Raw genomic sequence first — 24,572 nt, forward strand, 5'->3', positions numbered from 1 at the left:
TCATTGGATTTCACATCGGACTTGGATCGATCAATTGATTCATATGACTGATGTTGGGTTTGATGAGTTCACCTTAACCCTAATTCAATCGGGACTCATGATAGAAGAACTCAATCACACAGGTAGTTGCACCGAGAGGTTTGTTTTCATTTCTGATGGATTGCTATCATATACTGCTAGGTGTCACTGATGGATTTTGGAAGCAATTAGAATGATCTTGATGATCGATCATTCTAATTGTCTGAATCAGAAGAGTTCTGGTCCATCGAAAGGAGTTTCGATGATATCGATGATGAGATCATGACATATCTCATTACCATACAAAAATAAACCTAACTGGATCACACAAACAAGAGTTAGAGTCTGGATGTCATCAATTGAGCTAACCCAGTTCGATTGATTTGGATTAGATCCAATTAGGTTCAAGGAAATCATGCTAGCACATGATTGAGCCTAAGTTTTTTCTCGTGCAATCTTTTTCATCTTGAATGAGCCAAATATGATTTGACTCACCCAAAGAATCTTGAGAAGATTTCTCTCAGTCTGACTGGAGCAGTCTAGCTCAAAAAAGTATTGTCTTAATTCATGAGATGAATTTAAGACAACACCTGCTAATTCCTGTCACCTGCCATTTCTATTTTAGGACATCGATCAAATATTGACTTATGGATCTTAAACTGAAGGCCACTTGGTAAGAGATTATTAGAAAGTTTTTGTGGAGTATCCACCTACTAAATTGGGCCTCAAAATGGGCACCAAGATCAGATTGGGCGTGCACCCCAAGTGGATCAGGATAGAGTCCCATGAGATGAGGACTCTGATCCCTTGATCAACTTAGACTGTGGGGCGCCAATCTCACTGTGCTTATCCAATGTTGGCACCAACAGTGGTGGAAATTGAGCGAATTCTTATCTGATATGATCAAATGACATCACTCTATCAATCAAAATTTTTTTAGAATTAATTAGAATTTTTTGATTGATCGAATGATGTGGCACTGCATGGTGCAGTAGGGTCTATTTAAACCATGTCTGCGCCTAGGTTTGTGAGAATCTGCTCAATACCTGATGCGTAGTCGTTGATAGCATCAAAAATAACTCTACTCACTACGTAGGTAGGATGAGTCGAGATCGTATCCTCAGGGACCTTGGGCTAAGTTGAGATTGCAAAATAAAAGAAAGAAGCGTTATTTTTAATTTAGAGAATAAATTATCTTAAAATTGATGTAATTAGAAAATAAAGAGCTCGAGAGTTTTGAATTAATTTTACACTAGTAGAGTTGTATCTCTTTTTTTTAATTAAATAGATGTGATTAATCTTAAAAAAAATACCTATCTTTCCTCAGCACACCCCATATCCGTAGATCACGGCGCGTCTCCAAAAAATACTAGGTAAACAACTCTTCTTTCCTTGACACGCCCCGTACCCATAGATCACGGTGCGTCTCTAGAAAGTAAAAGTTGTTCCTAATATTAATCTAACAGGAAAGCATAAATAAAAGCATATGAAAGAGAGCAAATAAAGAACTCATGACGATTTAAATAAAAAGCATAATCTTTATTGCATATAAAGAAATACAAGAAAGTTTAGAACAATAAACCCACTCTGTGTCGTTACAAAATTTTTTCTCCACTCCCAAGACTGCTAGCCTAGCTGCTCATGGAGTAATCCCTTTTTCTTCCTTTATGCAAGGCTCTAGAAGAATTTCTGGGCTCTCCCTCAAATGGGAGTACAAGAGCCTTTTTATAAGTATTAGGAGGGAGGAGTTTTACATGGTTTTCAGATGTGGGACTAAAGAAAATACTAAGGACTAAAAGATGGATGGATGAGATGAAAAGATCACAAGCAGATAAAGAAAATACAAATTCTTCCTCTTGAAGTATTTCCAAATATTATCTTTTTTCCTTTAATTTCTAGATCTATCTGCTATTATGAGCGTCCGTCTGTCCCCACGAACCCGCCATGCCGCACACCCGCCATGCCCGATGCCACACCATGCCCAATGCCGCGTGATCGCACCAACAAAAGCCGGCATCTCTATTCCACTTGAAACCCCGTGTACCTGCATCTTGAATCGGACCCACCATGTTTGAACCAAGCCACTCGCCAGCTCCCATGCTCAAGCGTCGGGCCCGCACCAAAATTCAAATCGCATGAAGCCCACCAAAAACGTGCCAGCCACAATCCTTTACGCTCCTTTTTGATTAAAAAATTACAAAAAAAAACTTTTGTTTCTTTAAAATGATGTCTATATCCTTTTTGGTTCCTTGCATAGTATCTTCATTTTTTATAATACCGTATGCATCCTTCTTTTATTTAAATTTTATTTTAAGTCCAATTTTCTTCAAACTTGAGTCTTTTTGATCTGCGAATCGGACTCTTTATATCGGCGATTACCTTTCCTGTAAAATATAAAAAGAAGCATCAAATTTTTAATAAATAAAATAAATTAAATATAATTTTTTACTTTAAATGACTTAAATTAAGTGTTTATCACACCCTCCAACTTGAATTTTGTTCGTCCTCGAGTAAAATAGATATATCAGCATTGTATACCGACTCGGTCTTAAATAAAAAGTTAGGTTAGGCATCCCAAAAGGTAGATGATACCTGGTCAGACCATTAAAGAGATACTTCATTGGATTATCAATTTGACCCAATTAGTGGCTGAGTATTAACTAAAAAAATTTTAAGAGTTTTTCTTTCACCAACTCCCCACTTTACTCTTTAAATCCTCTAACTTAATGTGAGAGAGGTTTATTATCTTCTTGCAATTTAGTCCCCTTATTATCCACTATATATATATATATATATATATTTAACATTGCCCACCTTTTTACGCGAACCATAACGCTTACTTAGGCGAAGGGGCCCGGTTACTCAGTAGGAAACCAATATTTTTTTTTTTTAAATAAAAATTTTAAGAAGAATTTTTGCATACCTCGACCTTTCCACCTAATCTCTCATGAAGCAGATTCTTTATTGAGATCAGTAAGAAGAGGATTGTAGAATCACTCTTAAAATTTGGTCTAGTCTAAATCCTACCATTCATTGAGTCTTTTTAATAATTTATTCCTCAGTATCTCTAAAATTATCTTGATCGTTAATCATTCATTGATTAGGATGCCTAATTGACTCTTAATCAAAATAAAATTCAGATACACAAAACTAATTATTTCTGACCATACTCGACCTTTGATTAATTTCCTTCCTCCCCCAACTTAATCTACATTGTCCTCAATGGAGTAGGAAAGCAAAGAAAATAAAAGGAGAGAGTGCAACTGGGATAATTTTACTTCAAAAGTTAAAGATAGCTTCATTGATTAATAGGCTCTTGTTCTAAATTTCTGCAGCTGCAGTAAAGTAAAAAAAATATAAAATTATTGGGTTGCCTCCCAACAAGCGTTAAGTTTTACGTCTTCAGTCAGACGTCAAGTTTATTATTCATTATAAAGTGGATCACACAGGTAGATGGTGTCGATTCATTTTTTATGTGTAATTTCATCTACATATGGCTTCAGATGTTGGCCGTTTATCTTAAATGTATTGCCATTTCGGGGGTCATGAATTTCAATTGTTCCATGTGGGAATATTTGTGTGACAATGAAAGGTCCATCCCATTAGGATCAAAGTTTGCCGGAAAAAAGGCGTAACCTGGAATTGAAAAGCCATACCTTTTGATTTAGCTCAAATGATTTTCTAGAGATATATTTATCATGAAGTACTTTGATTCGAGCCTTGTAAATTTGTGAACTCTTGTATGCATCATTGTGAAGTTCTTCCAGTTCATTGATTTGCAACCTTCGATTAGAACCTGCATTCTTCATGTTAAAATTAAACATTCGTATGGCTCAGAGTGCTCGATGTTCTAATTCAACCGGTAGATGGCAAGCTTTGCCATAAACTAATCAGTGGGGTGACATACCGATAGGGGTTTTAAAAGCTGTACGGTAAGCCCATAATGCATCATCTAAGCGAAGAGACCAATCCTTTCTATTGGGCCTAACCGTCTTTTCTAGGATATATTTAATCTCCCTATTTGACACCTCTACCTGACCATTAGTTTGGGGGTGATATGGTGTGGCCACTTTGTGTATAATATTATATTTTTTCATAAGTATTTCCAAATGTTTATTCGTAAAATGAGTCCCCCCATCACTAATGATCACCCTTGAGAAGCCAAATCGACTAATGATATTTCATTGGATAAAACTAGTTACAACTTTATTATCATTAGTTCGTGTAGCTATTACCTCCACCCATTTTGACACGTAATCAACTGCCACCAGAATATATTCAAATCCAAATGAGGCTGGAAAAGGTCCCATGAAATCAATCCCCCAAACATCGAAGATTTCTACTACTAAAATGGGGGTCAGCGACATCATATCCTTCTTGGATAAATTTTCTGTTTGCTGACATTGCAGACAACTTTGGCCAAATTCATATGCATCCTTGAAAAGCGTTGGCCAATAAAACTCACTCTGCAGCACTTTTACTGCAGTTTTTCTTCCACTAAAATATCCCCCACATGTCGAAGAATGGCAAAAAGTGAGAATGCTTTGGAATTCACTTTCGGGGACATAACGGTGAATAATTTGGTCAGGATAGTATTTGAATAGTTCAGGTTCCTCCCAGAAATAATGTTTAATTTGTGAGAAAAATCGATCCTTTTCTTATTTTGTCCAGTGAGAAGGTACTTATCTTGTTGACAAGTAATTGACAATATGGGCAAACCATGGAGGACGGCTAGAGAAGATTGTGAAAAGTTGTTCGTCAGAAAATTTTTCTTTGACCTCATCTATGCCTATCGTGTGTTCAACTAAGATCCTGGAGATGTAATCAACTACCACATTCTCAGAACCCTTCTTATCTTAGATTTTCAGATCGAATTCTTGTAAAAGAAGGATCCATCTGATCAAATGCGGTTTAGTATCTTTCTTTGAGAGGAGATGTTTCAGAGCCGCATGATCAGAGTAAACTAGAACCTTAGACCCTAACAGATATGAGCAAAATTTTTCAAGGGCGAACACTACTACTAGTAGCTCTTTTCCTGTTGTGGTGTAGTTTAATTAGGCATCGAAAAGAGTCTTGCTAGCATAATCGATCACATGTGGCTCCTTATTGATTGTTTGGCCTAAGACAGCACCTATTGCAAAGTCAAAGGCATCACACATAATCTCAAATGGAATGGATCAGTCAGGGAGTTTTATTATGGGTACTGTTGTCATGGCTGTTCGTAATATGTTGAATGCTTTCAAACAGTCTTCGTCAAAGATAAATGGTGTGTCTTTGGCCAAAAGATTGCACAAGGGTCTTGAAATCTTGCTAAAGTCTTTGATGAAGCATCTATAAAATTCGGTATGACCTAAGAAGGATCGTATTTGTCGGACCGAAGTAGGGGGTGGTAGTTTTGAAATGACCTCAACTTTGGCTTTATCTACCTCGATCCCTCTTTCAGAAATAATATGTCCTAATACAATTCCTTTCCGCACCATGAAATGGCTCTTTTCCCAACTTAGGACGAGATTTGTCTCCATACACCATTTAAGAACTTTGGAAAGATTATGGAGACAATCCTCAAAGGTGGTTCCAAACACAGAAAAATCATCCATAAAAACATCAAAACATTTGTCCACTATATCCAAAAAAATGGCCAGTATGCACTGTTGAAATGTAGCGGGTGCATTGCAGAGCACGAATGGCATACGTCGAAAAGCGAAGGTGCCATAGGGGCAGGTGAAGGTAGTCTTTTCTTGGTCATCCGAAAATACAGGTACTTGATTGTACCTTGAATAACCATCAAGAAAATAGAAGAAACTTTGTCCTGTTAACCGTTCTAAGATTTGGTCGATGAAGGGCAATAGAAAATGGTCCTTCCTAGTAACGGCATTTAGTTTTCTATAATCTATGCATACTCGCCATCCAGATGATATGCGAGTGGGAAGCTGTTCACCTTCTTCGTTCTCAACCACAGTAATACCTAATTTTTTAGGTACTACTTGAGTGGGACTGACCCATTTACTATTGGATATGGGGTAGATGATTCCAGCATCTAACCACTTTACCACCTCTTTCTTTACTACTTCATGCATGTTTGGGTTCAATCTCCTCTGCATATCTCGATGGAGTTTGCCATTTGCCTTAAAATGAATATGATGCATGCAAATGGAGGGGTCAATTCCTTTTAAATCAGCAATGGACCAACCGATAGCCTCTTTGTGTTCTTTCAGAATACCAACCAATTGTGCTTCCTGATTAGGGGTCAAGTCTGATGCAATGATTGTCGGGAGGGTGTCATTAGGTCCTAGAAATACATACTTGAGTGTAGCAGGAAGGAGTTTCAATTCTAACATAGGTAGTGATTCTAAAGATGGGACTATTGGTGTACTGGCTAATATGGGCAATGGCTCATACTTGATTGTCCATGGAGGAGTGGTTTTATCGTGTGGTGTATCCAACAAGGTGTTAACTTCTTTCATATATCCCTCAAAGTCATACACTCCAAAGTGAGCCAAGCAAGTATCTAAGGGGTCTGGTGCTAGAATTGTGGGTGTTACATCTTCTATAATATCTTCTAGTGTATCTACTTCGAAGCAACTATCCATTTATGGTCCTTGGGAAGCACCAAACACATTCAGTCTCAGTTTCTTATTCCCAAATGATACGTCCATGACTCCTGTCCTACAATTAATGCATGCATTTGCCGTAGCTAGGAAGGGTCGTCCTAGGATAATGGGAATTTGTCTTGGGTTGCCACTTAGTTCCATGTCGAGAATCAAAAAATCAACTGGAAAGTAAAACTCATCTACCTTGATCAAGACATTCTCAAGCATTCCACGTGGTTCCTTAATTGATCTGTCGGCTAATTACAGTGTGACTGATGTGGGTTTCAGTTTTCTGAATCCAAAAAGTTCATACACCGAACTAGGTAAAAGATTCACACTTGCCCCTAAGTCCAGAAGAGCTTTTTCAATGTGATAATCTCCTATAACACAGGAAATGGTGGGGGCTCCTGGGTCCTTAAGCTTTGGAGGAGTGGCATGCTGGAAGATGGAACTAGCCTGTTCAGTGAGGCATACTTTCTTTAAGATTTGTGATCTAGATTTATATTTTTGGGTGTACAAATCCTTCAAAAATTTGGCATAAGCAGGGACCTGTTTGATTGTGTCTACAAGGAGAAGATTAATTTGGACTTGCTTAAATAATTCCAACATCTCATGGAGTTTTCCTCCCTTCTTATCTGCAGGAATAGGGCTTTTCAGGACATCCAGAAATGAGACTTTAGGCAAATAAGATGATTCCGGTGCAGTTGATTCATTCTCTATTTTAAGGTCCTCCTTGTTCTTGGGTGATTTGGCTTCGGTTAGAGGTTTAGGGTCAGTCTCATTAGTTTTACTAGTGTGTTCAATGACCTTCCCACTTCTCAGAGTCATGATTGATTTGGCGTGTTCAGAAAAAGCTTCTGGGGTATTAGAGCTCTTAATCACAAATTGCCCTCTTTGGTTGCTCTCAAGTTGGCTAGGTAATTTTCCTCCTTTCCTCTTACTGAATGCAGTCGCTAGTTGACCTATTTGGGTCTCTAGTTTAGCAATGGATTGTGTGTGGGAGTTAAGGGTTTGAGTGTTGACTTCTAATCGTTCTAGTGCTTTCAAAACTTTTTCCTCAAAAGCTGAGCTGTGACCAGTAGTAGACGGTTGAGGAGCATTTTGAAATTGATGGTATGGTCCATGCCTATATGTTGGGTCCTGATATTAAGGTCGAGGTGCGGCAGGGCCAACCACTGGTTGTGGTCTCCAGAAAAAAATTGGATGGTTTCTCTAGTCGGGGTTATAAGTGTTCGAATATGGATCGTTTCATGATCTGCGAGCTTGTTGGACTTGAGCTTGCTGAACCTGCTCGTGCATAAACTCAGAAAATTGAGGTGCAGTTGGGCATTCACTAACAAAATGGTTCAGACTTGCACATAATGCACAAACTTCTTGGATTGGGTTAGGTAGAATCGAGGATTGTCCAGTATTTAGAAGACGGTCTAATTTTTAGAACAATTCATCTACTTTACTGTGGATATCCATGATATTTTCAATCTGATAAATTTCACTTCTTTTTTGTTGAAGCATGGGTTATTCTCTAGAGGTGGCAGACATATGATGTAGAAAATTCTTACTAAGTGTTTCAAAGAGCTATCAGGCTTCATCCTCACTCTTTAGCATGAATGTCCCACCACATGATGCATCAACCATTTGTCTGTATTTCTCCGATAGACCATTATAAAAATACTGATAAAGTTTCCATTTAGGGACAGCATAGTGTGGACATTTACGAATGAGGTCCCTTAACCTTTCCCATGTCTCATGAAAAAGTTCACCCTCCAATTGGGAAAAACTAGTGATAGCTTTTCTAATTTGATTTATTTTTCCAATTGAAAAGTATTTCTTGAGAAATTCTCTCTAAAGATGATCTCAAGTTGAAATGGTTATAGAATCTAAGGAGTTTAATCAATGCTTGACTTTGTCCTTAAATGAGAAAGAGAACAGTTTCAACCTAAGGGCATCATCGGAGAAGTTTTGGATTTTTACTATGGAATAAATTTCAAGAAATTCATCCAAGTGTTTGTATGGGTCCTCGTTACTAAGTCCATAGAATGATGGCAATATTTGAATAATGCTAGACTTAATCTCATATTGGGTAGCTTCTACTAGAGGTGCTTGAATGCATGGAGAGTAGGTATACGAGGATGGAGTGAAATATTCTCTCAATGAGCATGGAGGATTAGCCTCACCAGGTGCAGCCATATTTCTAACTCGGATAGTCCTAAGAGTCTTTTCTAATTCTTCGTCTAATGGTTGCAAGTCGGGTTTTAGTGATCGTCGACCTAACATGCAACTAAAAGGTCTATATAGGACTATCCTAGTCTGTTAAGGATTATTTTTTTTTTTTTATTAAGAGGAGAAGAGAAGAGAGAAAAGAGTTCTAAAGAAGAGATCCTAAGAAGTCCTAAAACTAATAGAAGAATTAGTTGTGGTTAGATTTTAATTACAATCAAGTTAGCACGCAGTGGACTCTCTATCTTAAAGTTATCCTAGTTCTAGATAGCTCCTAACTGTAGTTAGCCTTCAAGCCCTCCAAGTCGGAGCTTGACCAACCAACTGGCCAGATAAGTGTAAGGTAGGTGGGAGTCCCCCCGTTGCTTTCCTTAGACACCAATTAAATTGGCCAGGTCAGCGAACGGAACCAATTAAAAACCACCTTCCTTCGGACCCAGTCGTCCCGTAAACCACTTGCCTAGATACCAGCTAGCTGACCAAGTCTAACCTGGTTCAACTCTCAAGGTCACTTGTCCTAATGAGCTCGAAATCCTTAGGGGTCAACGTCTAATTAATTTTAGATTAAGGTCTAGGTTATGCAAATGCAAGGGAGTAATTTGTGGGCCAAAAAAGGGTGATCAAATCTCCACCTTATCTTAATTAATGGGTTGCACCCTTAAAGTTAATTATGGAGATGCAATGCAAAGAAACAAGGTATCCAATCAAGTTAAAAAATTTTATATTTGAGGTTATGCTATTTTAGTTAAGTGTTATGAAATGTCAATGGCTTTTTTTTTTTAATTCAATCATGCCAAGATCCCCGACAACGGTGCCAAAATTTGATGAGTAGTCGTTGATAGCACCAAAAATAACTCTACTCACTACGTAGGTAGGATGAGTCGAGATCGTATCCTCAAAGACCTTGGGCTAAGTTGAGATTGCAAAATAAAAGAAAGAAGCATTATTTTTGATTTAGAGAATAAATTATCTTAAAATTGATGTAATTAGAAAATAAAGAGCTCGAGAGTTTTGAATTAATTTTGCACTAGTAGAGTTGTATCTCTTTTTTTTAATTAAATAGATGCGATTAATCTTAGAAAAAATACCTATCTTTCCTCAGCACACCCCGTACCCGTAGATCATGGTGCATCTCCAGAAAGTACTAGGTAAACAACTCTTCTTTCTTCGGCATGCTCCGTACCCGTAGATCACGACGCATCTTCAGAAAGTAAAAGTTGTTCCTAATATTAATCTAACAGGAAAGCATAAATAAAAGCATACGAAAGAGAGCAAATAAAGAACTCATGATGATTTAAATAAAAAGCATAATCTTTATTGTATATAAAGAAATACAAGAAAGTTTAGAACAATAAACCCATTCTGTGTCATTACAAAATTTCTTCTCCACTCTCGACACTGCTAGCCTAGCAGCTCATGGAGTAATCCCTTTCTCTTCCTCTATGCAAGGCTCTAGAAGAATTTCTGGGCTCTCCCTCAAATGGGAGTACAAGAGCCTTTTTATAGGTGTTAGGAGGGAGGAGTTTTACATGATTTTCAGATGTGGGACTAAAAAAAATACTAAGGACTAAAAGATGGATGGATGAGATGGAAAGATCACAAGCAGATAAAGAAATACAAATTCTTCCTCTTGAAGTATTTTCAAGTATTATCTTTTTTCCTTTAATTTCCAGATCTATCTGCTATTATGAGCGTCCGTCTGTCCCCACGAACCCGCCATGCCGCGCGCCCGCCATGCCCGATGCTGCGCCATGCCCGATGCCGCGTGATCGCACCAACAAAAGCCGGCATCTCTATTTCACTTGAAACCCCGTGCACCTGCATCTTGAATCGGACCCACCACGTTTGAACCAAGCCACTCGCCAGCTCCCATGCTCAAGCCTCGGGCCCGCACCAAAATTCAAATCGCATGAAGCCCACCAAAAATGTGCCAGCCACAATCCTTTATGCTCCTTTTTGATTAGAAAATTACAAAAAAAAAACTTTTGTTTCTTTAAAATGATGCCTATATCCTTTTTGGTTCCTTGCATAGTATCTTCATTTTCTATAATACCGTATGCATCCTTCTTTTATTTAAATTTTGTTTTAAGTCTAATTTTCTTCAAACTTGAGTCTTTTTGATCTACGAATCAGACTCTTTGTATCGATGATTACCTTTCCTGTAAAACATAAAAAGAAGCATCAAATTCTTAATAAATAAAATAAATTAAATATAATTTTTTGCTTTAAATGACTTAAATTAAGTGTTCATTAATACCCAGCAAAAATGAGATTCCCCTCCACTTCTCTATACCTCCTCTACTCCTCTCCCTCCCCTCTTCACATCCAAGGAGTTGGGCATCCATCTGGTGCTTGTCAAAGGCGTGGTGGCTTCCTGATCAGAAGGCTGCAGGAATTTATCGAGAAGCTGCTGCTCCAACTTAAGAAGATCTTTTGAAGATATTCCAGATCAGATCCAAATCTGATATTTGGAGCAAAGATTCACAAGGAGAAGGTGATCTAGATCCTACTTGAGTGAATACTGATAGAGGCCAGGTGACTGCATGGCTATTTTTGAACCTTGGGCATTGCTACAATCATCTACAGGGTAATCTAGTTATCCTAGAGGTATTTCTCTAATCCTCAAGTTTTAGATTTAATTTTAGATTAAATATTAGATTATAAAAATTAAATCTAATAGATTTTAGATCTAAAATATTATAGAATAATTTTTTTTTAAATATTCTGTCTCAAATCTCATTAGATCTGGAAGATCCTACAAGGAAAAAGGTGGTTTTTCCTTCAACTGGTATCAGAGCCAGATTCATGACTCTATTTCAGATCTAATTTAGATCTAATTTTTATTTTTATTTATCTAATATTAATGGATTTTAGATGTCACATTAGATATGATTAGATCTAAAATTAAAAAAAAATTAAAATTAAATCTAAGCAGATCTAACATGTATGAGATGCATAACTAGACTAGGAATAGTTTGAACTATGAATAGTCTTGAAGTTTTATATTTTAATATGATTAAAATATAAATTAGATCTAATTTATTTTCTAATTTTTTGATATTATAAATATTATATTCAGATCAAAAAATAGAAAATAAAATTTAATTAATTCATAAGATTGATCTGCTGCATGCCTAGACTAGTTGTAGAATTATTCTAGTAACTGTCTAGAATAGATTTTATATTGAATTGTTCAATTTAAATCTTATTTTTAGATGTTACATGTGATGTATCAGATCTAAAAGCATGCTAATTAGATCAGATTTTAATATATGAGATGTATGCAAAGCATGTATAAGTTAGATCTGAAATTATATATGTGATATGTAACTTAGATCTAACTAGTTTTGTAGTTAAATCAATATTTCTGATTAAGGTGTTCCTCATGGCCATCCGGTCATAAGAATAAAGTAGGATTTAAGACCCTCTCCTCTCATTCAATGGGATATTCTTATGGCATGTAGGGGTGCTGCACGTTTATCCTTAATCAGAAATCAAACTTATTTTTCTACGAAATCCTAGATCCTGAAATCCTAAGATTTATTTTACATATTTTGTTTATGAATCCAAGACTTAATTAATGAATTAAGCTTATAAAATTAAATTAGATCTAAAATTAAAAATTTCAGATCTAAGTCATTTTCATAAAATTGGGTTCGAGCTTGGGTAGCTCAATTAGGTCTAGCGGTTGATCAAATCGAATCAAAAGTTGGTTAGGTGGGATCATGAAAGCTAATAATTGACCAGCCTAATAGGATTAAGTCTAGGTCAAGGTTGAATCATATTCATATGAGACTCGATCAAGTTAAGACCTAATTTAGCTCAGTGGTTAGAGCCTGGATTGTGGGCTAATCCAATTGATTCTGGTTCGACAATTTAGTGTCTAAGGTAAGTTGGACAAATATGACTGACTGATTTTTAATTGGGAGCTACTCGACTCGAATGCATTCTTGTCAAGTTAATGGCATATCCCTCCCACCGGTCTCACTTACCTGGCCATATTTGTTGATCCAGTTCTTATTTGAGGTGGCTAACAATTCGAGCTAACCCATGTCACTAGGTTAGTTATAATTGTTATGACTATATCAAGTCAAGTTTAATGAGATCTAAATCAAATCTTCTCAAGAAAATATTAAGTTAAGGTCTTCCACCATTATGGATGTGCGGGCCCTTTCCGGGGTTGATTGTTCTCGGTTGGTTACAGTGGCTCAGTTGTACCGAAAAGATGCAACCATGTCCATTAGACATTGGATGCTACAGATTAGAGGATGGGTTGTGCTCAATATTTCGAATACGGTGAGAGACTCAATCAGGAATCTAGTTTGTGTAAATGGTGGGTCTGACTTAACTGAGGATTGGAGCAATATTTCGGACACGGTAAGCTTCATGAATTAGAGATCAAGTTTTGGATGCACCATGATTAGAGAATTATTGGACAAGAGTTATCCACTCATCGATTGACCCATCACCAATAACTGTTAGGTGAGGTGGTGAGCCAGTCGGTGAGACCGCACCATCCACTAGAAATCACTAATCACGGAGATTTTCACATCTCTACCTAAGGAGTGTAGGGATCTGAGAAAATAGTGAGAGCCTAATTTGTTTAAAAATGAAACTCTTAAACAAATTGGTTAAGTCTGATTATAAAATCTAACTAGAAACTCTTGACTCTCTATAGGAAACATGTCTGCATCCAACCCCCTGACCAAAATACTAGACACCCACAGATTGACTGGACCTAATTTTAAGGACTGGTTGAGGAACTACAGAATTATTCTGAATTTTGAGAAACTGACTCATATCTTGGACCAGGACCCACCTGCCATACCAGCACGTCCGACTGCTGAACAGAGAGCATCTCTGAAAAAGTGGATGGATGAAGATAACAAAGTCAGGTACTACATGTTGGGTACAATGTCTGATGACTTGCAGCGTCAATATGAGAATATTATGACTACCCACCAAATGTTGGCTCACCTACAAGTGTTGTTTGGTGAACAAAATTGCACAGCCAAGTATCAAGTCTGCCAAAGACTTTTTAAGGCTAAAATGCGTGATGGACAGTCAGTCCAAGATCATTGTTTGATAATGATCAAGGACTTTGAAGAGCTTGAGAAGCTCGATATCATCTTAGACAAGGATTTTCAGATTGATGTGATCCTTCAGTCCTTGTCTGATGCATATGGTCAGTTCATCATGAACTTTCATATGCATAAGATGCAGTGTACCTTGACTGAGTTAATGAAATGCTAGTTACGACTGAGCTTTCTTTGAAGAGTTTAAAAGGCTCAGTCCTTACTATGGAGCAGACTTCTTCTAAGAGAAAGTCTTTTGGAAAGAAGAAAAAGTCTACGAAGAAGTAGAAGGTGGATGGGAAAAAGAAGAAGATGAAACTGAAGAAGAAGGCTACTGAAAAGGGAAAATATTTTCACTACAATTCAAACGGCCATTGGAAGTGAAACTGTCCTCAGTACCTGACCACTCTGAAGAACAAGAAGGATGGTCCTTCTGGAGGTATGCTCGTTATAGAATCTAATCTTATGATTTTCTCTGCATCCAGTTGAGTACTTGACTCTGGTTCTAGTGCTCATTTGTGCACTTCTATACAAGATCTTGAGGAGAGCAGGAGGCTGAGGGATGGGGATATGATCCTACACGTCGAAAATAGAGCAAGAGTTGCTACTGTGGCCGTGGGAACCTATCCTCTATGATTATCGTTAGGAATAGATTTAGTTCTTAGAGACTGTTATTATGTGCCTGCAGCAAACAGAAATTTGATTTCTGTTTCATGTTTAGCACAAAAAGGCTATGTGATTAGCTTTCATAAGAACCATTGTAACATATTTTATGAAAATAATAATGTTACAAATGATTTTCTTATTAATGATCTCTATCAGCTACATATTGATGTATCTGTATTTAATATCGAGCAAAATATGAATGCTATAGAAATTAAAAGGACTAGAGATAGTCTAAATGATAGGTATCTGTGGCACCTAAGGTTAGGTCATATAGCGGAAGATAGGATTAACAAATTGAAGAAATCTGGGCTATTGAGTTCGTTGACTTTCGAGTCATATCCAGTTTGTGAATCATGTCTTCAAGGCAAAATGACCAAGCTCCCTTTTACAGGACATGGGGAAAGGGCCACAGACCTACTTGCCCTAGTACATACAGATGTGTGTGGCCCATTTGATGTGCCAGCTAGAGGCAACTATGTCTACTTCATTTTCTTTACCGATGATATGTCTAGGTACGGATATGTATTTCTAATAAAACATAAGTCTGAAGCATTTAAAAAGTTCAAAGAATTTAGGCATGAGGTAGAAAAATAAACAGAAAAACCCATTAAGGTTCTTCGATCAGATCGAGGAGGTGAATACCTTAGTCGGGAGTTCCTAGACTATCTTAAGGATAATGGCATAGTCTCTCAATGGACTCCATCTGGAATGTCACAACTCAACGGAGTTTCAGAACGGAGAAACCAGACCCTATTAGATATGGTCCGTTCCATGATGAGCTTCACGGACCTCCCTGAGTTTCTTTGGGGACATTGTCCCATGACAGCAATATATGTATTAAATAGGGTTTCCTCTAAAATCGTTCCTACCATACCGTATGAGATATGGTATGGTAAGAAGCCAAGTCTGAGTCATCTCAGAATTTGGGGTTGTCCGACTCATGTCAAGAGACAGCAGGCGGACAAGTTAGAGTTCAGGTCTTTTAGAGCTCGGTTCATAGGATATTCTAAAGAGTCATTAGGATACTATTTCTATATTTTGAAAGATCACAATGTGATTGTAAATCAACATGCTATTTTTCTTGAAAAATAGTTTATTCAAGATGATAGCATCGAAAGAATAATTAAGCTCAAGGAGAATGTCTCCCAAGAGCAACGAGCTAAAGAACCTGAGGAACCCAATCAATTAGAACCAGTCCAAACACAACCTCTTCCATCTCGTAGATCGACTATAATTTTTCGTCCTCCTGAAAGGTACTTAGGTACTATACAAGAGAAAGTAGAGGAAATGTTCCTCATGGGAAATGGGGCTCATGGTGATGACCCCAAGACCTATGATGAGGCGATATCAGATATCGACTCCGAGAAATGATTAGAGGCAATGCGATCAGAAATTGACTCGATGCACTCAAACCAAGTCTAGACCTTGGTAGATCCACCTGAAGGTATTGTACCTATTAGGTGTAAATGGATCTTCAAGAAAAAGATAGGTGCAGATGGGAATGTGGAGACATTCATGGCTAGGCTCGTAGCGAAAGGTTATAGTCAGCATGAAGGCATTGACTATCAGGATACCTTCTCGTCCGTAGCCATACTAAAATCCATCCATACATTGCTTGCTGTTGCAGCCTATTTCGATTATGAAATATGGTGGATGGATATGAAAACGGTATTCTTAAATGGATATCTTGAGGAAGATATCTATATGGAACAGCCGCTTGGTTTCACATCCAGTGATGATGATCACAAGGTCTGCAAGCTGCAAAGGTCCATTTATGGACTTAAGCAAGCATCTCAGAGCTGGAATACTCGTTTCAATGATGTGATCAAAATGTTTGGTTTCATCAAGAACGAGGAGGAACCATGTGTGTTCAAGAAGGTCAGTGGGAGCGCAGTTGTCTTCCTCGTACTGTACGTAGATGACATCCTCCTGATTGAAAATGATATTTCTATGTTGACTCAGTCAAAATATGGTTATCTAAGGAGTTCTCTATGAAAGATCTAGGAGAGGCATTCTTTATACTGGGTATTAAGGTCTATAGAGATAGACCAAATAGGAGCTGGGACTTTCACAGAAGATGTACATAGAGGAGGTGCTAAAAAGGTTTAGCATGGAAAACTCCAAAAGAGGTTTAGTACCTTTTAGACATGGCATTCATCTCTCTAAGAAGATGTGCCCTAGCACACCTGAGGAAATTGAACGCATGAGCAAGATCCCTTATGCTTTCACAGTAGGGAGCCTCATGTATGCCATGCTATGTACACGGCTTAATATAGCCCATGCTGTGAGTGTCACAAGAAGATATCAGTCGAATCCAGACGAAGAGCACTGGACTTCTGTGAAATGTATCCTTAAGTACTTGAGAAGGACTAAGGATATGTTTCTAGTCTTTGGGAATGGAGAACTCCAGGTTCAGAGATTTACAGACTCAGACTTTATGTCTGATATAGATGATCGAAAGTTGACATCTGGGAGTCTGTTCATTTGTAATGGTGGTGCAGTTAGCTGAAAGAGTTTCAAGCAGATGGTGATTGCTGATTCCACCATGGAGGCAGAGTATATTGCTGCATCGAAAGTTGCGAAAGAGGCATTCTGGTACAAGAAGTTTGCCACAGAGCTTGGAGTGATGTCATTGGATGCCATCCCTCTTTACTGCGACAATAATGGCGCCATAGCCCTAGCTAAGGAGCCAAGGTCTCACCAGAAGTCCAAGCATATCGAGCGGCGATTCTATCTTATCCATGATTACCTCGAAAAAGGTTATGTCGAGGTTAAGAGAGTCGACTCCATAGACAATATGGTAGTCCCACTGACAAAGCCATTAGGCCAGCAGAAGATTGAAGCCCACCTTGAGAAGATGGGACTTCGATATGTAGCTAATTGGCATTAGGTCAAGTGAGAGTTTGTTAGATGTGTGCCCTAAATACCAGATTGGCTGACACATTCCTGTACAAATGTAAGGACAAATTTATAATTTTGACTATAAATGAATAAAAGGGTTATTCTACTATCACATTGTGTACATTATGTTTGTGATACATCCTTTGAGTTAGTAAGAATGTTAATTCATATTTTCAAGAGTTGAAAATTTAAGGCATGAATTTACATAACTAACTCATAAACAGCTCCTGACCATAGGATCATTACGAGGATAGTGATTGATCCAGAAGGTTGGTGTACGATCATTTTTTTAGGGTAGATGAGTCTTGAATCTATGGTGTGGAGACACTGGAGCGAGAGTACAGGTATTCATTGAGAACGAGAGTACTGAGTGTGACCACCTCGAGCAGTCATAAAGAAGTCTACCTTCTCGTCGATGACTAGCTCGATGCTGCAGCTGTGTGTCTAGTTCTTTGATCTGAGGTACATCGACAGTTCACCTTGGGTGTGTTATAGTTTGACTACACCATAACTCGATCTCCTAGCCATTCGAAACCCTGAGGTGTATGTTGGCTGTAGCATATTCATTGTAGGAACCAGATTGCACCAAGATGGAATCTATCAACTTTGGTAGATAAGAGGAGTAGTCCTATGATGATTGAAAGATTGAGTCCTTAAGCCCATGGCCATAGTAGAGTGAAATAATGGAAAAAAGTTTTCTATTGGGGTTTCACATCGGACTTGGATCGATCGATTGTTTCATATGACTGATGTTGGATTTGACGAGTTCACCTTAACCCTAATTCAGTCGGGACTCATGATAGAAGAACTCAATCACACAGGTAGCTGCATCGAGAGGTTCATCTTCATTTCTGATGGGTTGTCACCATATATTGCTAGGTGTCACTGGTAGATTTTGGGAGCAATTAGAATGATCTTGATGATCGATCATTCTAATTGTCTGAATCAGAAGAGTTCTGGTCCATCGAAAGGAGTTTCGACGATGTCGATGATGAGATCATGACATGTCTCATTACCATACGAAAATGAACCTAACTGGATCACACAAATAAGAGTTAGGGTCTGGATATCATCAATTGAGCTAACCCAATTCGATTGATTTGGATTAGATCCAATTAGGTTCAAGGAATCGTGCTAGCACACGATTGAGCCTAACTTTCTCCTCGTGCAATCTTTTTCATCTCGACTAAGCCAAATGTGATTTGACTCACCCAAAGAATCTTGAGAAGATTTCTCTCAGTCTGACTGGAGCCAATCCAGCTCAAAAAAGTTTTGTCTTAATTCATGAGATAAATTTAAGATAACACCTGCTAATTCCTGTCACCTGCCATTTCTGTTTTAAGACATCGGTCAAACGTTGACTTATGGATCTTAAACTGAAGGCCACTTGGCAAGAGATTATTGGAGAGTTTTTATGGAGTGTCCACCTACTAAATTAGGCCTCAAAGTGGGTGCCAAGATCAGATTGGGTGTGCACCCCAAGTGGATAAGGATAGAGTCCCATGAGATGTGGACTCTGATCCCTTGATCGACTTGGACTGTGGGGTGCCAATCTCATTGTGCTTATCCAGTGTTGGTACCAATAGTGGTGGAAATTGAGGGGATTCTTATTTGATATGATCAAATGATATCACTCCATCAATCAGAATTTTTTTAGAATTAATTAGAATTTTTTGATGGGTCGAATGATGTGGCACTGCATGGCACAGCAGGGTCTATTTAAACCCTGTCTGCGCCTAGGTTTGTGAGAATCTACTCAATACCCAGAAAAAATGAGATTTCCCTCCACTTCTCTATGCCCCCTCTACTTCTCTCCCTCCCCTCTTCATGTCCAAGGAGTTGGGTGTCCATCTGGTGCTTGTCCAAGGCGTGGTGGCTTCGTGATCAGAAGGCTGCAGGGATTTGTCGAGAAGCTGTTGCTCCAACTTAAGAAGATCTTTTGAAGATCTTCCAGATCAAATCCAGATCTAATTTTTGGAGCAAAGATTTATAAGGAGAAGATGATCTAGATCCTACTTGAGTGGATATCGGTAGAGGCTAGACGACTGTGTGGCTATTTTTGAACCTCGAACATTGCTGCGATCATCTACAGGGTAATCTAGTTACCCTAGAGATATTTATCTAATCCTCAAGTTTTAGATTTAATTTTAGATAAAATATTAGATAATAAGAATTAGATCTAATAGATCTTAGATCTAAAATATTATAGGATAATTTTTTTTTAAATATTCCACCCCAGATCTCATTAGATCTGGAAGATCCTATAAGAAAAAAGGCGGTTTTTCCTTCAGTTTGTAATATCATTATGAATGGCGTTACTATTTTTTATGGATATTTGAACAATAGTGTGTATATGTTATCACAATCTGTTAACGTAGTCTATTCTATTGGCAAGCACCCTAGATTAGATAATGTATCAGGTATCCACTTATGGCACTGTAGACTAGGTCATATAAATAAAAATAGGATAAACAGGTTGACTCAAGAGGGAATCCTCGAAGTCGGTGATTGTGAATCACTTCCAACCTATGAGTCTTGTCTTCTTGGTAAAATGATCAAGTCACTTTTTACAAAAAAATATGAGAGAGCTACTGAGCTCTTGGGCCTAGTACATACTGATGTATGCGGGCCCATGAGCACAAGTGCTAGAGGTGGATATTTCTATTTCATCACTTTCACGGATGATCTATCCAGATATGGATATGTCATCTGATGAAGCATAAGTCAGATTCATTTGAAATATTCAAACGATTCTGAAGTGAAGTAGAAAAATAAACTGAGAAGAATATTAAAACTCTTCGATCTGACCGAGAAGGAAAATATCTTTCTGATGAGTTTCTCACATATCTAGGAGAGAATGAGATTCTCTCCCAATGGACTCCTCCAGGAACACCACAGCATAATGGTGTATCTGAAAGAAGAAATTGGACTCTGTTAGATATGGTCCGATCCATGATGGGTTTTGCCAGCTTGCCGATATCCTTCTGGGGACATGCACTTGAATCGGCTTGTTATCTGTTAAATAGGATTCCAAGTAAGTCTGTAATTAAGGCTCCATATGAGATATGGACAGGATGTAAGCCAGCACTTTCATACCTTAGGGTCTGGGGGTGTCCGACCATGTCAAACGGTTAGTTATAGATAAACTGGGACCTAGGTCTGACAAATACACATTCATAGGGTACCCCAAAGAGACCAAAGAATATTTTTTCTACCATGCTGATGAACAAAAGGTGTTCGTCAGCCTTAAGGCAACCTTTTTAGAAAAAAAGTTCCTTGATGAAGGAACCGTTGCCTCTAAGGTTGAACTTGATGAAGTTCAATAGGTAAAAAAATCGACACCAATAGCTGAAACTGAGTCAGATTTGATTAGATCAATCCAGAGCCCAATGTACCTGCACCATTAAGGCGATCCGGTAGAGTACTGCATCAGTCGGATAGATACTATAGTTTCTTGATCCGAAACGGTGATCCCATCGAACTCGATGAGAACGATGAGGATCCGATCATCTATATAGATGCAATGCAGAGATCTAATTCTGAGAAATGACTTGAAGCTATGAAATCCGAAATGGAGTCCATGAAGGTCAACGATGTATGGACATTGGTTGACCCACCTGAAGGGGTTAAACCCATTGGGTGTAAATGGATCTTCAAAAAGAAGAGAGGTGCAGACGGAAAGGTGGAGACCTATAAAGCTCGTCTGGTTGCCAAGGGATATTGTCAATATTATGGTATTGACTATAACGAGATGTTCTTTCCTGTGGCAATGCTCAAATCCATTCAGATAATGCTTGCAATAGTTACCCATCTGGATTATGAGATCTGGCAGATGGATGTAAAGATAGCTTTCCTGAATGGAAAGCTGATCGAAGAGGTGTATATGATACAACCTGAGGGATTTACATCCATAGATGAGTCCAAAGTGTGCAAACTTCAGAGATCCATTTATGGATTGAGGCAAGCTTTTCGGAGTTGGAACAAGCTTTTCGGAGTTGGAACATACGTTTTGATAAGATGATCAAAATGTATGGCTTTGTTAAGAATAGAGAAGAGTCTTGCATCTATAAATAGGCAAATGGTCCAGTTGTGGTATTCCTTATCTTGTATGTGGATGACATTCTCTTAATCGAGAATGACATCCCCACACTATAGGGAATAAAAGTTTGGTTGTCATTGCAGTTCTCCATGAAGGACTTGGGTGAAGCATCCTACATCCTAGGGATGAAGATCTATAGGGATAGATCTAAAAGGATGCTTGAGTTATCCCAGTCCACGTACATAGACACTGTGCTGAAAAGGTTCAGCATGAAGAATTCTAAGAAGGGCTATCTACCAATAGGCCATAGAATTTCTCTCACTAAGAAAGATTGTCCGACAACTCCTGAAGAGAGAGAGCGTATGAGTAGAGTCCCATATGCTTCGACCGTGGGATCTATCATGTACGTCATGATATGTACAAGGCCAAATATGGCATACTCACTAGGACTAGTGAGTAGATACCAATCTAATCCTGGAGAAACTACTGGAAAGTGGTTAAAGCCATCCTTAAGTATTTAAGAAATACTAAAGACCAATGGTTGGTTTATGGTGAGTCAGATCTAAAACTTGTAGGGTTCACGGACTCCAGCTTTCAATCTGACCATGATGACAGTAGAAGCGTGTCGGGTTATATCTTTACTCTGAATGGTGGAGCCATCTGCTAGAAGAGTTCCAAGCAGCATATTATGGCAGACTCTATTTGTGAGGCGGAGTACATCACAGCATCGGATGCCGTGAAGGAAGCTGTGTGGCTGAAAAAATTCATCATCGAGCTTGGAGTAGCACCCTCCCTTGATGGTCTAGTCCTACTCTACTGCGACAGCACTGGTGCCATTGCTCAGGCAAAGGAACCCAAAGCTCACCAGCGGACGAAACACATTTTGTGTCACTTCCACCTGGTCCGAGAGATTGTGGATCGAGGTGACTCAACCTTCAGAAGATCGACAGAAAGGAGAATCAGGCCAACTCCTTCACTAAAGCCCTGGCGATAAACGAGTTCGACAACCATAAATCGAAGATGGGTATTAGATACTGTGCCAAGTGGCTTTAGGACAAGTGAGAGTTATTGAAAAATATGGCCCAAAAGCCAATCATCAATCTGTTGACGGTTGAGTAACCTTGTATTGTAATTGATTTGTTAATAAATAAAATATACTTTTGATATTTTTATCATAAATTTTTATCTTCTAATAAACTCCGTTGTTGTGATGAAGTCCTTAGGACTATTTAGGTATAGTAAAGAGAGGATTTATCGATTAGTCCTTAAAACTATTCACGACCAAATGATAGGCTGTTAATAAAGATGACTGCTTCTATCGAGCATAGATCACTGTAGGCCATATGGGTTGATTGTCCTCTTAACCAAGGAGTGTGGAGACACTGGTATAGCATACAGGTGAGATGTAAGGATACATCATCATTGAACGTGACCAACTCCAGAGTATTCTGCTGTCGAGAATGTCTCTGATGGGATATAGGTATAAGTGTCCTTTAGACCTGAGATCACCTAAGTGACTTGCAAGCAACTCACTGTACTTTAGTACTAGACTAACTGAATTTCTAATTTAGTGATGAAAGACTTTTGGGTACAATCAAGTACTTGCAAAGTCGGAGTGTGATCAAGATAGGATTGACCACTCCAAGAGTTAGAGAAGAAGGAGTCGCTGTATTTCAATTTAGTAAAACCTTGGCCAGAGTAATCCATCAGATGGATTTGATATTTTGAAATATAATGTGGACAACCTGATTAGAGTTGACAGTTGAACTCTGAGGTATCCTATGAGCATTTTGGTCAAGGAGATGAATTATATGGAAACTATATCCGCATGGGTTCTAAGGATGTTGTTCTACACATTCGATCTATCCGGCCATCGGGTACCATTGCTAGATGGTCACTTCGATTGGTACAAAAATTTATTCTTATACTATCGATTTAAGTTTGAACCTATGAGGTCATACATATTAGAGTTCATGATCTGATCAGATGGTTGATCAACGATTAAGAATCATTCTAGGGTTAAATGATCAATATGATTGATATTTAACCTAGTGCAAGTGTTGCAGGAGGATCGATTAGCAATTCAATTGCTAATTGGCTTAATTTGATTAAGCCAATGGGTTGAAATTAAGTCTAATTGAATATAATTTAATTAGATTTGATTTGGACTTGATTGGATCAAGTCCAATTGATTTATTAGATAAGCCAAGTGCAAGAAAAAACTAGTCTTAGTTTAATTAGGACTTGGGCCAACCTAATTTCTAATTCGATTAAAAAATTAAATCTAATTTAAATCTAATTTAATATGATTAAATTAGATTTTTAATTGGGTAAAGATTTATTTTAATTGAGTTGATTTGATTTTAGTTTGATTTGGTTTGAGAAACCAAATTTGAACAAGTCATAGATTGAATCCTAGTAAGACTAAGATTCCACCTTGCACCACCTTAGCCCCCCATACCAACTCTCTCTTATTTTATGTGATAAAACCTTCTCTCCCAGGCCTTCACGTATGTCCAAAGATTTTCACTCTTTCTCTCTTACATAGAATGTGGTTATGGACCAAGTCAAACTAGGAATTAGTTTGGATTTCAAATTCTATGAGATAGAATTTTAAGAAATCAAAACTCTTTTCTTATAGCACTGATTTTATCCAGATTTTTTTTAAAATTTTTGTGGCTTTTATGGCATATATTATGCACCCTTTGCTAGTAGTCCATGGTAGAAAAAGAAAGAGGGGGCACCCATGAGTTGGGCACCCTTTGTCTTGCCCTATTTGGATTTTTCTTGACTAGGTATTTGACCTAGACAAGGATTCTTCACATCTCTTTATTTAAGATGAATTTTTTCTTGAGATTTTTGTGGATTATAGAGCATTGAGAGATCTTTGGGGCATGTGAAAATCAAGGAGAAAGAGTGTTAGGGTGTGGAGATATAATAGACACAAAGCTAGGTGTCTGGGTGAGAGCAAAGAGAAGAAGAAGAGGGTCTTCTTCTAGGGTTGCTGAGTTCACCTCTTCTCTTCCTCCATCTATGAGTTTTCTAAGAGTGTCTCACATCTAAAAC

At 38.1% G+C, this 24,572-nt stretch overlaps 1 non-coding gene across 1 annotated transcript; it reads left to right on the forward strand.

Moving 5' to 3' along the window:
- The first annotated feature begins 8,301 nt into the window (after positions 1 to 8,301).
- Positions 8,302 to 8,407, forward strand: LOC140858908 (small nucleolar RNA R71). The gene has a single exon (XR_012142312.1). It is a non-coding gene; the product is annotated as a small nucleolar RNA R71 (small nucleolar RNA).
- Positions 8,408 to 24,572: the final 16,165 nt, after the last annotated feature.

The sequence above is a fragment of the Elaeis guineensis genome, chromosome 6 (genome assembly GCF_000442705.2).
Source record: "Elaeis guineensis isolate ETL-2024a chromosome 6, EG11, whole genome shotgun sequence".
Taxonomy (NCBI): Eukaryota; Viridiplantae; Streptophyta; class Magnoliopsida; order Arecales; family Arecaceae; genus Elaeis; species Elaeis guineensis.